This window comes from Dasypus novemcinctus, chromosome 13, assembly GCF_030445035.2.
Source record: "Dasypus novemcinctus isolate mDasNov1 chromosome 13, mDasNov1.1.hap2, whole genome shotgun sequence".
Classification (NCBI taxonomy): Eukaryota; Metazoa; Chordata; class Mammalia; order Cingulata; family Dasypodidae; genus Dasypus; species Dasypus novemcinctus.
Genome location: NC_080685.1, coordinates 508,705 through 521,416, shown reverse-complemented (window position 1 = coordinate 521,416; position 12,712 = coordinate 508,705). Strand labels below are relative to the sequence as shown.

General features: G+C 52.6%; 1 long non-coding RNA gene across 1 annotated transcript; it reads right to left on the bottom strand.

The window, feature by feature from the left end:
* Positions 1–9,389: 9,389 nt before the first annotated feature.
* Positions 9,390–12,286, bottom strand: LOC139436251 (uncharacterized). Its single transcript, XR_011645342.1, has 3 exons — positions 11,802–12,286; positions 11,002–11,077; positions 9,390–10,719 (listed from the first exon to the last, which is right to left on the bottom strand). It is a non-coding gene; the product is annotated as an uncharacterized lncRNA (long non-coding RNA).
* Between the last annotated feature and the right edge of the window lie 426 nt (positions 12,287–12,712).

Genomic DNA, 12,712 nt, shown 5'->3' with positions numbered 1-12,712 from the left:
TCCCCCTTTTATTCAAGGTCTTTTTCCAGTTGCATCACCAGTGGGTGCTTACTAGTAATCCATCGGCACCAGGGAGGCTCATCCCCAGGAGTCATGTCCCACACTGCGGGGAAGGAAATGCATTTACATGCTGAGTTTGGCTTAGAGAATACACGTTTATTTTTGTTGTTCTTGTTAGTAAAGTCAGGACAGCCGTGGTCTTCTCCATCCCCTCTCCCTGCTTCAGTTTGGTTCCTCTCCCCATTGGCTGCACCTCCTTGTTAAATGTTCTCATGCAGTTTTCACACATATACAGAAGTAGAATGGGACAGTGAGCCCCCTTGTACCACCCCCAGCTCCCACAATCATCTACTAATACTTAGGTCCAATCTTGTGTGCTTCAGCTCATTCCCCCTCCCCACTCCACCTGAATTATTTCAAAGCAAATCTGAGACGTCATGTTTTAGGATGTGTTTAGGAGACTGTGAGTCAAGTCACACCCTGCAGAAAGCCTCAGCAGCTCCCACTGCTCTCGGGGTGCAGTGGGTGGGACCTGGTCTACCCCTCTGCATTCTCCAGCGGTCGAGTGCTTCCCTGCCTTAGAGACGTTCACTTGCCATTTCTTTTCACAGGGTTCACTCATCTTCTAACCCAACATTTTCCAACCTTTACTGTGTAATTTTACTCTTAGAAAATGATTGTATTTGTAAGGTACACCGAGGAAAACGGGATTGGGGGCCATTCATATGGAACTTGACAAAAAAAATTCATTTCCTATTTTAATATTACAAAATTACTGGAATAGAAAATACTAGGTTTTAGGGACGATATTAAATACCAAACGTATATAACTTTGAAATAAAGCAGTTTCAGAGTTTTTAATGAGAAGCTTTGAGCTTCCTTCTTAAACCTAATATTTTTAGAATTTTTATGCTTGAAATGGATATATGCAGTTCCTTATCAAGACGTTAATACCGATCTCTTCAAATGCTTGATAGTCCCATCATTGAAAAGCTGTGTTCACACAAGTAGGTGATAAAAAATTTTAATCATTTCCTCAGCCATTCAAAAATGCCTAACAGTTGAAGTTACATATTTCAAAGCTCTTCCCTTTCTTTGATTGACAAATGCTAATCTTGAAATTTCTTGTGAATGGATTTTGAATCCAATTAAACTTTTTGCAGGTCAAGTATTTAAAATTTGCAGAATGCAAATGTGCTGTCAGAGCCTAAAATCTCCGTGAACAGAAGTATGTGATGTCAGGACAGAAACTCCTGTTGCTGTCCTCTCCTTGTCCCCAACCTTGCCCGCAGGCATTTTGTGCCCTCTGGCCCCTTGTCCCCGCGGCCGCCAGGGCGGAGCCGTCAGTGGGCGCCGCTGGCCCGGCCTGCGTGGCTGCCCTTCGGGGTGGGGCCCTCACAGCCCTCGGTGAAGGGCCTGGGCTCTCAGGCCTGCTGGACGGTGCCTCCTCCTCGGGGCCTTCCCTGGCTGCCTGCCGCCGCGGGTGTCCCGCGTCACATTCCCATGCTTATCTCCTTTCCAGCAGCTGACGTTTTGTTGGTTGGCGGCTGGTTTGTGGTCTCCCTACTAGACTGTAAACTCAGTGTGACAGGAACCTTCCGTACGGACCTTCCGCTGCGCAGTGCCCAGCCCGTGCCAGACACTTAATAAATACCTGCAGGGTGCATGAACAGGAAGTGACTATACTTCATCGAACCTCACAGTCACCCGGAAGATGCACCTCGTTTGCAGGGTGTTAAAAAAGTGGAAAATGTGCCCCTGAGAACGAATGCATGTGTTTCCCAGGAGCCTCATCGGTAAAAGGCTGATAGCGAGCTCTTCTTAGGGGGAGCTGCGGCAAGAAACGTCCTGTGTTAACCTGCTCATGCTGGATACCCGCCGGGAAGCAGCTCCGGCACCTGTTGCTATCTTTGTTCCCCACTCAAGACAAAGCCGCCCGGAAGCTGAGCCGGGCCTCTGTGCCAGGGCTGCCCCCGTCTGTGTAAGCGCACGCCCCCCTGCACGGCTGTGCCCGCGTCTGTGTGAGCGCACGCCCCCCTGCACGGCTGTGCCCGCGTCTGTGTGAGCGCACGCCCCCTGCACGGCTGTGCCCGCGTCTGTGTGAGCGCACGCCCCCCTGCACGGCTGTGCCCGCGTCTGTGTGAGCGCACGCCCCCCTGCACGGCTGTGCCCGCGTCTGTGTGAGCGCACGCCCCCCTGCACGGCTGTGCCCGCGTCTGTGTGAGCGCACGCCCCCCTGCACGGCTGTGCCCGCGTCTGTGTGAGCGCACGCCCCCCTGCACGGCTGTGCCCGCGTCTGTGTGAGCGCACGCCCCCCTGCACGGCTGTGCCCGCGTCTGTGTGAGCGCACGCCCCCCCTGCACGACTGTGTACTAGGTTGGTGGGCTCTGCCTTGAGAAAGTGCCAGAAGAGTGAAGTGGTTCCTGCAGCCGCAAAGCCGGGGTGGTGCCTGGAGCCTGGTGAGGCGCCTGGTGCACCATGGACGGCCTTGGAGACACTCCCCGGCCTCTCCTCCGGCCTGTCCCTTGAGCATGGGCCCTAGGAGGGCAGCGTGCTGCCGCCCTTCCAGGCTGCCGCGGGTCAGGAAGGAGGTGGGATGTGCGGAGTGAGAGAACGGGCCCTCGGGCAGGGGTAGCAGTGCCAGATTTAGCAATAAAGAAATGTGAATGCCAGCTAGACGACTTGTTCGGTGTAAACGTGCCGTGCGCGGTTCCACCTGGCAGCTCTGGTCTGAGCCGAGGACTGTAGGGGGGTGCCCCACAGCGAGACGTGGGGTGGCGTGCCCAGGCTGCCTCTTGCGGGTGGAGGTCAGGGTGCCAGTGTCCTGGGAAAGCTGCTTATCTTCACGGGAGCCTGTCGGCTCGGCACTCCTGTTCCAGCTCAGAAAGGGACAGACCCTCTGGAACTTCCGGGAGGTGCCTGGATGTTTTAGAGATGGTAGAAATAGTCGTTGTCTGGGTAATGTTTGATAGGTCTGTCAATTAAAATTCTTCTTATAATCAGAATAAAATAACCTGTGTGACATTTCATGTATTCTTGTGACAGGAGGGCTGTAAAAGGAGGCATTTGCTTTCTCCTGATGCTGTGAAAAAGGGAACACCACTGCCTGGGACTATGAAGAATCGTAGCAGGCAGTTTGGGGCTCCCTGGTAACAGGTGAGCTCTGTGGAGCTGTCATTCCGTCCACCACTGGGAACTAAGTCTTCTTGTCTCCAGAAAAGTTAACACTTGAACCTTGCTTTTCTTGAACTTTGAACTTGGGCAATTAATCTAGTTCTTGGATGAGAGGAAATACTTTTTTAAAAAGAGAAAATCCTCTTTTTCTTATACCTCTTTTTTTTTAGGATTTTCTTAGCTCTTTATTAATACTTAAGAAGCGCCAATATCCTTATATCAGAAAGTTCTGCCCATTTGTAGATGAGGAAATGGGCTAGGGGAGGTCAGGTAACTGGCCAGGTTACATGGGGCCGAGCGGGATTCTGGCCCCTGCGTCTGCTTGGGAGCTCTGCTGCACACCTGATTCATGAAATTTTGCTGCACTGAGATTAGTCACAGTTGTCAGAAATTGAAAATCTTAAAAATGGCTGCATTTGATAATATTTTTACCTACCAGTTGATTTTTCTAGCACCTTATAAATATTCCAAGAAAATATACTAAGAACCTCACTATATAGAAATATGTATATATATATTATTAAGAAATAATGTAAATCGTAATGTGTAATTTTTCAAGAGTCCTCGGATAAGGAGAGTAAATAATTTGCCATGTGTCAGCAGTTGGATGTTATCGGCCCATAGTTAATACTTCTCTATCATTTTTACTTCCTTGGGGTGTGGAAGGCGCTGCTGCTGCATAGCCTCCGAAGACGCCGTCACTCGCTCCCTGAAGTGCTTCTTCTCCCGCTGCCGGGGGAGGCTGAGGGTCTGTGCGCTTGAACCAGGCTTATGCAACGGCCACGGTCAGGCTGCAAGGGCAGGGCTCTTTGCAGACAGCGGCAACTGTCCTTTTTCCCTTCCCTTAGGCAATCAATAGCTATTTGGTTTGTGTCTAGCTACAGTTTATTGCTATATTCGAAAATAATATAGCTGTTCCCATACATTGCCTTTATGAGTAGAATTGAAAAGAAAAGACGGAGGGGAGGGCAGCAGTGCTTAGAAAGCGCGTCCTTTGTGTGAAGCTCCTGCAGCAGTTTGGCACTGGGCCTCAGACTCAATCTGCCCAAAGCCTTTTTCTTCTGGGAAGCTACAAAAGTCGCCCTAAGTGTACTGCAGCACGGCGGCTTGTTTGCGTCTTTGCTCCGTTTCCCAGCAGTCCATAGATGTATCCTTGGAAATTGATGTTTGGAACATCGTTCAGTTCTTTTTTCTCAAATCTCCTCTCCTGGCTTAAATGACACCATCTTCAGTATAGCATCTATTTATTATCCATTTTGTACTTGTACTTTACTTCCTAAAGCAGGGCGGGGAGGTTGTTCAAAGAGAAACACTTCAAAACTGCATCTCAGCACTTATGGGTTGTTAGGTGAGGCCTCCACGTTGGTGGCTCAACCACTGTGCGAGATCAAAAGTCCTAACAATATTCCTACTCTGAACCTGAACGTCAGCTTCTAGCATCTAAACCACGGAAAAATTTATAATAATGTGTGTACAAAAATGTTTACTGCAGAGTTATTAATAACAGTGAAAAGTTATAAACAAACAGAAATGTGATGAAGGATATTTCAGTAACTCCCTATATGAAATATTATCCTGCCATTAAAATCCTGTTTTAAAAAGTATTTACTAAAGGTGTTTTTAAAATGTAGTGTTTGGTGGTGGACTTGGCCCAGTGGTTAGGGCGTCCATCTACCACATGGGGTCCGCAGTTCAAACCCCGGGCCTCCTTGCCCCGTGTGGAGCTGGCCCATGCGCAGTGCTGATGCGCACAAGGAGTGCCCTGCCACGCAGGGGTGTCCCCCGCGTAGGGGAGCCCCCCCCCGTGTAGGGGCGCCCCACCCGCAAGGAGTGCACCCAGTAAGGAGAGCTGCCCAGCACGAAAGAAAGTGCAGCCTGCCTAAGAATGGTGCCACACACAGGGAGTGCTGACGCACAGATGACGCAACAAAAAGAGACACAGATTTCCGTGCCGCTGACAACAGAAAGAATTGTATACTTATTTTGGTAATATGCTGCAAAAGTTAACACCCAAATGCTGACAGTAGTTGCCTTAGAATGGTGTTATTGTGGGTGATATGTTTTCCTTCCTAATTTTCCAAAATTTTAATAATGTGATTGTATTATTTTTATAATAGAAAGTTTTTAATTTAAGAAAAAAACACAAAAAAACCTCTTGGAAGTACAATCGGAACCACGTGTCAATAAGATGAAAACTTTCAGGACTGAAAACACCAGGACACGTGCCTGACTTCCAGTCTGGCCCAGACGCAGAGCTTGAAATTGGAATTACTCCCCCAAGGCCAGGACAGAGGCATGTGTGTAGCTAACCTGGCAGTGATGGCAGTGGGCCACGGTGAGCCTGGTGACCCCTTCAGGCACTGCCTCCAGGCCACCTCGTGCCATAACCCAGGGCTGTGCTCCATCGGGCCCGAGAGAGTCAGCACCACTGTGGGCTCCAGGCCTAGTTCCCCGCAGTTCTCCCACCCTGGACGCTTCTCTGGGAAGTGTCCTTGTGCTGAATGTAGCCGTTTGTTATTATTGATGAATTCCAGAAAGAAATATTGGGTGACGCTTGTAAACTGATCTTTTCCTCTGGGCATATTAGATTATATTGGATTCAGAGGTTTACTTGATGCAGTGATCAGGTAAACCTCTTGTGCCCCTTGGTGGTGGGAACTCCCAGATAAAAGGCATGGCAAAGGACAGGGTGGAGGGTTTTTAATGTTGGGGTTTTGATGTTGGAGTTTGGTGCTGAAATCTTAAGCTGGAGCCCTGGGAAGTAATTTCACAGAGGAAAGAGAAGCCAGCCCAGGAAGAGAGGAACCCAGGAAGCCTGAACCCTTGCAGCCGTCAGCAGCAGTGTTCCTCCAACACGTGGAAAGAGACTTTAGTGAGGGAAGTAACTTGTGCTTTATGGCCTGGTGTCTGTAAGCTCCTACCCCAAAGAAATAGCCTTTATAGAAACCAACCAATTTCTGGTATTTTCATCAGCACTCTTTTGGCTAATTCGCCGTTCAAAGGCAAGTCTGTGGGCAGTCCCCGTGGACAGGAGGACGCTACGAAAGCATCGCAGCGTGGCTTCCTGCGCTGCTTACCTCTCCTGGGAGAAGAGCCTTCCCCCTCCCTGCACATAGCCGCACGCCCTCTGGGATTCTGCCCTGGAAAACAAGCTGATGCTTGGTTATTGTTGCTTCCTGTTTTTGTTGTCATTATTGTTTCCTTATCACTGCTACTGCATAAACTCTGAATTAAATTGTAATCGGTATTGCCAGGTGTCCTGAAGATTTATCCATTCATTTTGGTCATTTGGTCATTCATCTATCAAGGGTTGATTAAAACAGGCATAATTTATTATATATTGGAGGTAGAGAGCCCAGGAAAACATTTCCCCCCAAGTTTACAGGCTGAACAGGGTCTTCAGCGTGGGGAGGGGTCTGTGCTTAGGACCTGTGCTTGTGCGGAGGTGGGACCAGCCTCTCCTCTCCTTGGTGAGAGTGGCCCGGGGCTGCTGGCGGGGGGGGGGGATCCTGGTGGGCAGCAGTGAGCAGCTAGCCCAAGTGGGAGGCAGCACCGAGGACAAATGCCACGCACTGCGCACCGAGAGAAAGTGGCCGTGTCTCTCCGAATTCACCTTGGAGTGCAGCCCCTCTCTGGGTGATTCTGCTAATAGGAAAGCATTGGTGGGCCCCTGCCTAGCAGGCTTCTAGGAATTTATTCAGCAAATTTCTTTGGTGCCTGGGATTTGAAATGTTTGCAGAGATGGTCTGATCAAATTCCCAAAGGTTGACAGAAAGACAAAATTCTCAGGGTCGCAGGCCCCCCCAGCAGAGACTTGCAGTGGAACGAGCTGCCCCTCACCTCGGAGCGCGTGCTCCCCTCGGGGCGTGTCCTCGGAGGCTTTCTGGAGGGCACAGGACTCTGCTGGGTAGGCGGGCACGAGGTGGCGACCCCTCGAGCCAGGCAGCGTTCATTCCACCGAGCCCCTGGGGCAGGTGCAAACCATGCCCCTGCCCCCTTCCCCTCCCATCCTCTCCCCACCCTGGCCAGAGCCAATGGGGCAGAGGGGAGGGGTGGGGCTGGGAAAGCCTTCGGCCCCGCCCTGAGCCCCCGTGGAGGACCCCCAGTGGCTGAGGTGCACTCTCAAAGTCGGTCTGGTTCAGAGTGTGTCAAGTGCCCGTCTTGGGACCCCTTCCCCAGACCCCTCCCGTGCCTCAGAGCAGAGCTGAGCAGTGGCTGCAGTGCGGCTGCCCGACTTGCAGGGCAGGGGCGCAGCTCATGCACGTGCAGGGGTGCAGCTCACACGTGCAAGGGCGCAGCTCACACACATGCAGGGGCGCAGCTCACACATGTGCAAGGATGCAGCTCACGTGTGCAAGGGCGCAGCTCACGCACGTGCAGGGGTGCAGCTCATATGTGCAAAGGCGCAGCTCACACATGTGCAAGGATGCAGCTCACGTGTGCAAGGGCGTAGCTCACGCACGTGCAGGGGTGCAGCTCATATGTGCAAAGGCGCAGCTCACACATGTGCAAGGATGCAGCTCACGTGTGCAAGGAAGACCTGGGGCTGGGGCTGAGAGGGCAGGTAGGAGGCCTCAGTCCCTCTAACTCACTCAAAAAAGTTAAACTGATTTATTCTAATAATGGAAGAAACATTCCCAACATTACAAAGCATTTGGAAAATGGAGAATAGATCAAGGTTAAAAAATTCTACCCATAACCTCACCACCCTGGTACAGCCAGTCTCAGCATCCCAGGGAACGTTCATCGGTTCAGGCAGGTGCTGCTGCGGGTACATGGCGTCACTGAGAAGGCACCTGTGTTAGCCCAAGGGGTGCTGATGCAAAATACCAGAAACTGGTTGGTTTTATAAAGGGTATTTATCTGGGGTAGGAGCTTACAGTTACCAGGCCATAAAGCACAAGTTACTTCCCTCACCAAAGTCTATTTCCACGTGTTGGAGCAAGGTGGCTGCTGACGGCTGTGAGGGTTCAGGCTTCCTGGGTTCCTCTGGGCTCAGCGCCTCTGTTTCCTCCACAAGGTCAGCTCTAGACTATCAGGTGAACGGCTCTGTCTCTGTCCCTGGGGTTTCTGCCGTGTCTAAGGAGCCATCTCCTCTGTGTTCTTCTCCTGGCTCAGGTCCTCTCTTCCCGGGGCTGGCTTCTCTTTCCTCTGTGAGCTGACGTCCCGGGGCTCCGGCTTAACGCTTCAGCATCAAACTCCAACGTCAGAAAACCCTAACGCTGTCCTTTGCCATGGTTTTTATCTGTGAGTCCCCACCCACGGGGCAGGGACTCAACGCCCTACTGATATGGCCCAATCAAAGCCCTAATCATAACTTATCATGCCCAGGTACAGATCCGTTTACAAACATAATCCAGTATCTACTTTTGGAATTCATAAACAGTATCAACCTGCCACCGCCCCTCCCTTCCTGGACTGGCCGTGGCCTGGGATAAGCCATGCCCCGCTCCACCCAGGTGGACTGCCGTTCCTGAGAGAACTAGGATGGGCAATGCTCCCTCCTGAGGTTTTGCTTCTTTGGAACGCCTCCAGCCACCGTCAAGTGGTTTGTGAGCCACCACGTGTGCAAACCAGTAAACCAGGTGCTCTGCAATGGGTGATGAAATGAAGAACCCAGGATGTGGGCAGACGGCCACGGCCCGAGGTGGCCTTGCTGTTCCCGGAGTAGAACATTGGCAGAAACAGGACGTCTTCTCCCAGAGTTCTGGGGCTTTTTCTTGTTAATTTTATGTTCTTTGGTTCCTGCCAAGAAATTTTCACTGTAAAGTAGCGGGCAGTTGGATTAAGCATTGAACTGCATCAGGATGGTAAGAAGACTCAGGGGTTGAGAGTCAGTCAGGACAGATAATCAGGGAAACTTGAATATGGACATGATTTGGATGAAATGGAATTATTGTTAATTTTATTAGGTGCAAAAATAGTATTAGAGTTATGTAGAGGATTGTCCTTATCTCTCCAAAGGAGAGAATGAGAGAGACAAGAAAGCACATATGGAAACTGTGAAGAGAGAAGAAAGCAAATAAAGTATATGGTAGTTATTATACTATTTCTTTATATTTAACAAATCAATTTTATTGATACATATTAATAAAGCATACAATTCCTCCAAAGCGCATACTCAATGGTCTTTGACATAATCACATAGTTGTGTTACCAGATCTTGTCTAAGTTCTTGGCTATGCTGCAGAAATGAATTTCAAGAGCACGCTGAGTGAGTTAGGGCAGTACTTTATTCAGGTAGGGAGGGACAAGAAATGGGAGAAAATAACAGATCGTGGGTCCCAGGTAGAGAGAGAGGGACTGAAAAGTGATAGAGTGGGCTGGTTTACAGACAACAATTCCCCGTTATAGATTATAAATGCCCAGGTTTTACTTGTGTAGCCATCGTGACAGGAAAAACGGCGAGAGCAGGGCGCAGAGTGCAGGAACAGGGGTCCACAGGCGGGAGAGTGTGAATTTAGGCCCGGCACCTGCTTTTTGGACTGTTAATTATTCCACTCCTTTGCTAAAGGCAGGGGAGGGGTCCCAGCTGTTTGCTGTTGATTACTCCACCCTCAATCCCCAGGAGAGGGGATGGAGAGTCCTTAGGGGATATCCGGGGCTTCTCCTGGCTTCCACGGAGCGAATCCTGGGGAGGGTCCTCCCGCAGCCGTCTTGGGTTACTGGTCCACGCGGACCCTCTGCCAGGTTCCAGATCGTCTGTTGATCCCTTCCTTACTAGCCTGCTTCAGTTGTGCACGCATCACTTCAATCCTTATCGTACTACTTTTATGATTTTTCTGTGTGTTTAAGGTTTTCATTAAAATGTTGGGAGTGGGGTAGAAAAAATGCGGGGAAACCCTGGGCAGAGCATTGAGAGCAGCCAGGAGGAAATCCAGAAAAATTGTGAAGGGAAAAAGGCTCTGGGAAGGGGAGTTGTGGGGAGGAGAATGCCTGCCCCCCAGCACCCTCCTTCAGCGCCGGGACTCAGCGCCGTCGCCCCGCGGCCGCCTCCCCCTTGGCCTCAGCTGTGCTGGTGGTCAGTGCCCGTAGCTGCCGGGGCAGCCATCGTCAGTGGGCTCCAACGGGGTCGTTCTCGAGCATTTCAGGCAAGGTTGAGAGAGCAGCTGCTTGAGAGAAAGTCGAGAAGTCACGGGTCCCCAGACAGACGAGGGCGACCCGGGCGCAGAGCGGGCGACCCGCGGCCCGGGCAGCAAGAGAGCCAGAGGAGCCCCTCTCCCTCCGGCTTCCCCAGCTGCGCCCGCCGCCCCTCCAGCCGAGCTCGCAGGAGGGGACCCTGCCAGGAGCCGCCTTGTCCTTCCTTGGAGGGACCCCGCCTCCCCTGTGCTGCCCCAGCTCCTGGCACGGAGTCAAGGCCCCATGAGGAGTTTGGATGAACGCGGCTGCCCCTGGCTGGGCCGGGCGCACCTCTTCTGTGCCCATCCTCGCCGGCCTCTTGCCCGCCTGCCCCTCCGGTGGGCAAGCCCCCCCTTGCCTCCAAGAGCACACGACGTCCGCGCTCTGTCCCAGGCCTTCTGCGTGGATCACCCCTTTAACCTCGGCCTGTGAAGCCAATGTGCACGTCCCCACGTTACAGAAGAGAAAGCTGAGGCCAGGAGCCCACACCGTGTCCAGGGTCGCAGACCAGAGCAGGAGGGCTTCGTCTGGCTCCTTCACAATGTCCTAGGTGCTCAGCAGCCAAAACAGAAGGGCGGAGAAGACCCTCCAGGCTGCAGAGGCAGCAGAACGATCCCTCCTGGAATCTCGGTCTCAGAGGAGAGAGAGCAGCCTCTAGCTGTGGCCCCTCGGCTCCTCCTCCCTGCACAGCTGTCTCCCACCACTCACCCAGCCCTCACTTTAGCGCTGGGGTCCCTCCGGGCTGCCTCGGGGTCTTCCTTCTCCGGACATGTCCGTCAGGGGCCTGGCGGAGGAGAGGTGGCAGGTTAAGGGTCGACCCAAGAGACTGGATGAAGACGCTGTCCACGGAGGTGGGGGATGGACACGGGGACCCCTGGGCTGCAGGACGAGGGAGGGGTCCTGACCCTGGCGCGGGTGGGCGCTGGCCCTGTGGGAGACGAGGCCGAGCCGGAGGCGGCCTGAGCGGTGTGGACAGTAACCGGCTGGGCCCCGAGTTGTGCAGGGGTCCTGGAGCTGAGGGCAGGGGCCTGGGGACCCGCAGCAAGCAGGGACGGGGCCGTGGACAAATGGGCACGGCCGCACGCAGCCCCCTGCCTCGCCAGCTGCCAGCCTCTCCCTTGCGGTCGGGTCTTTCCTCGGCCTTTAGGGAAAAGAGAATCCCCTGGGGATTATTCTCCCCTGCTCTCCCCTGCTTTCATGGATAAGCTCCTCTGTAGAAGAGTTTAGAGTAACTGTCTTCACCTCTCACCACCTGTTGGGTTAGAACTCGTTATTGTTTTGTATAACACGACATTGGTTTATACACAATGATATATAGCCTAGAAAGTAACAGCCCTCCACCTTATACCCCACCATCTGCACCTGAAATAACCAGGAAGAAACGTGAATAATTAGGACAGCTAAAATGAAAAATAGCGACACCACCAAATGCCAGCAAGAACGCAGAGAAACCGCATACAGGGCTGCCGGGAACCGAGAACGGCCCCGCCGCTCGGGCGGTTTCTTACAATCTAAACACGGGCTTGGCATCCGTGTCAGGGCGCTCTCGGGAAGCAGCCAGCAGGAGACAGCTGTGAGTACAGGGGCCTTGGCACACTCGTCTCACGCGACCGTGGGGTGCCAAGTCCAAACTCCGCAGGGCGGGCTGCAGCCAGGGCTTGGACGAAGGTCCTCGATGATCCCAGGCGACGCTGGCCTCTGAGGTGGAGCTGGGGAGGCCCCCCCCCGACTGCTGACTTCACTTCCCTCTTAGCCTTCAGCTGAGTGGGCGAGGCGTCACTCGGGCTTTAGTCTCCCCAGCTGATTGTAGGTGTGACCAGCCATCCACGCGGTCCACTCAGGGATGACGAGGGCCGGCAAATGTCCCTGTGTTACAGGAGCCCAGAGCTTGCTTGCAGACAGCTGGCACCTTGCCTGGCGAGGTGACACACGAGTCTGGCCACCCCAGAGGCGTGAAGACTTGACCTGTGCGTGAACGCTCACACCGGCTTTATCTGTGGTATTTATTTACTTATTCGTTTAAGCTGTGAACAAGCACTATCCTTCAACAGGTGAATAAACAAGCTGTCGTGTGTATACCTGGAATATTGCTCTGCAGTTGAAGGAGCTGCTGATACAGCTCAGAGGCTCCCAAGGGAATTGTGCTGCGTGGAAAGGTGAACAGTGCTGGTTCCATCTACGTAACATTCCTGGGTTGACAGGTGATAGATGGGTCACCAGGGGCCTGGGAGAGGAGGTGCGTGAGGGACGCTGACGAGACTTTGGGTGGCCACGTGAGTCTCCTTATGTGATGCACCCGCACTAAACTAAACACACGCACAAAAGCACCTATAACTGGCGAAATCCGCATTAGGTTGTATACAACATCCAATCACTACTTTCCACTATGCATAAAACACATTACACAGGTGGGTAAAAC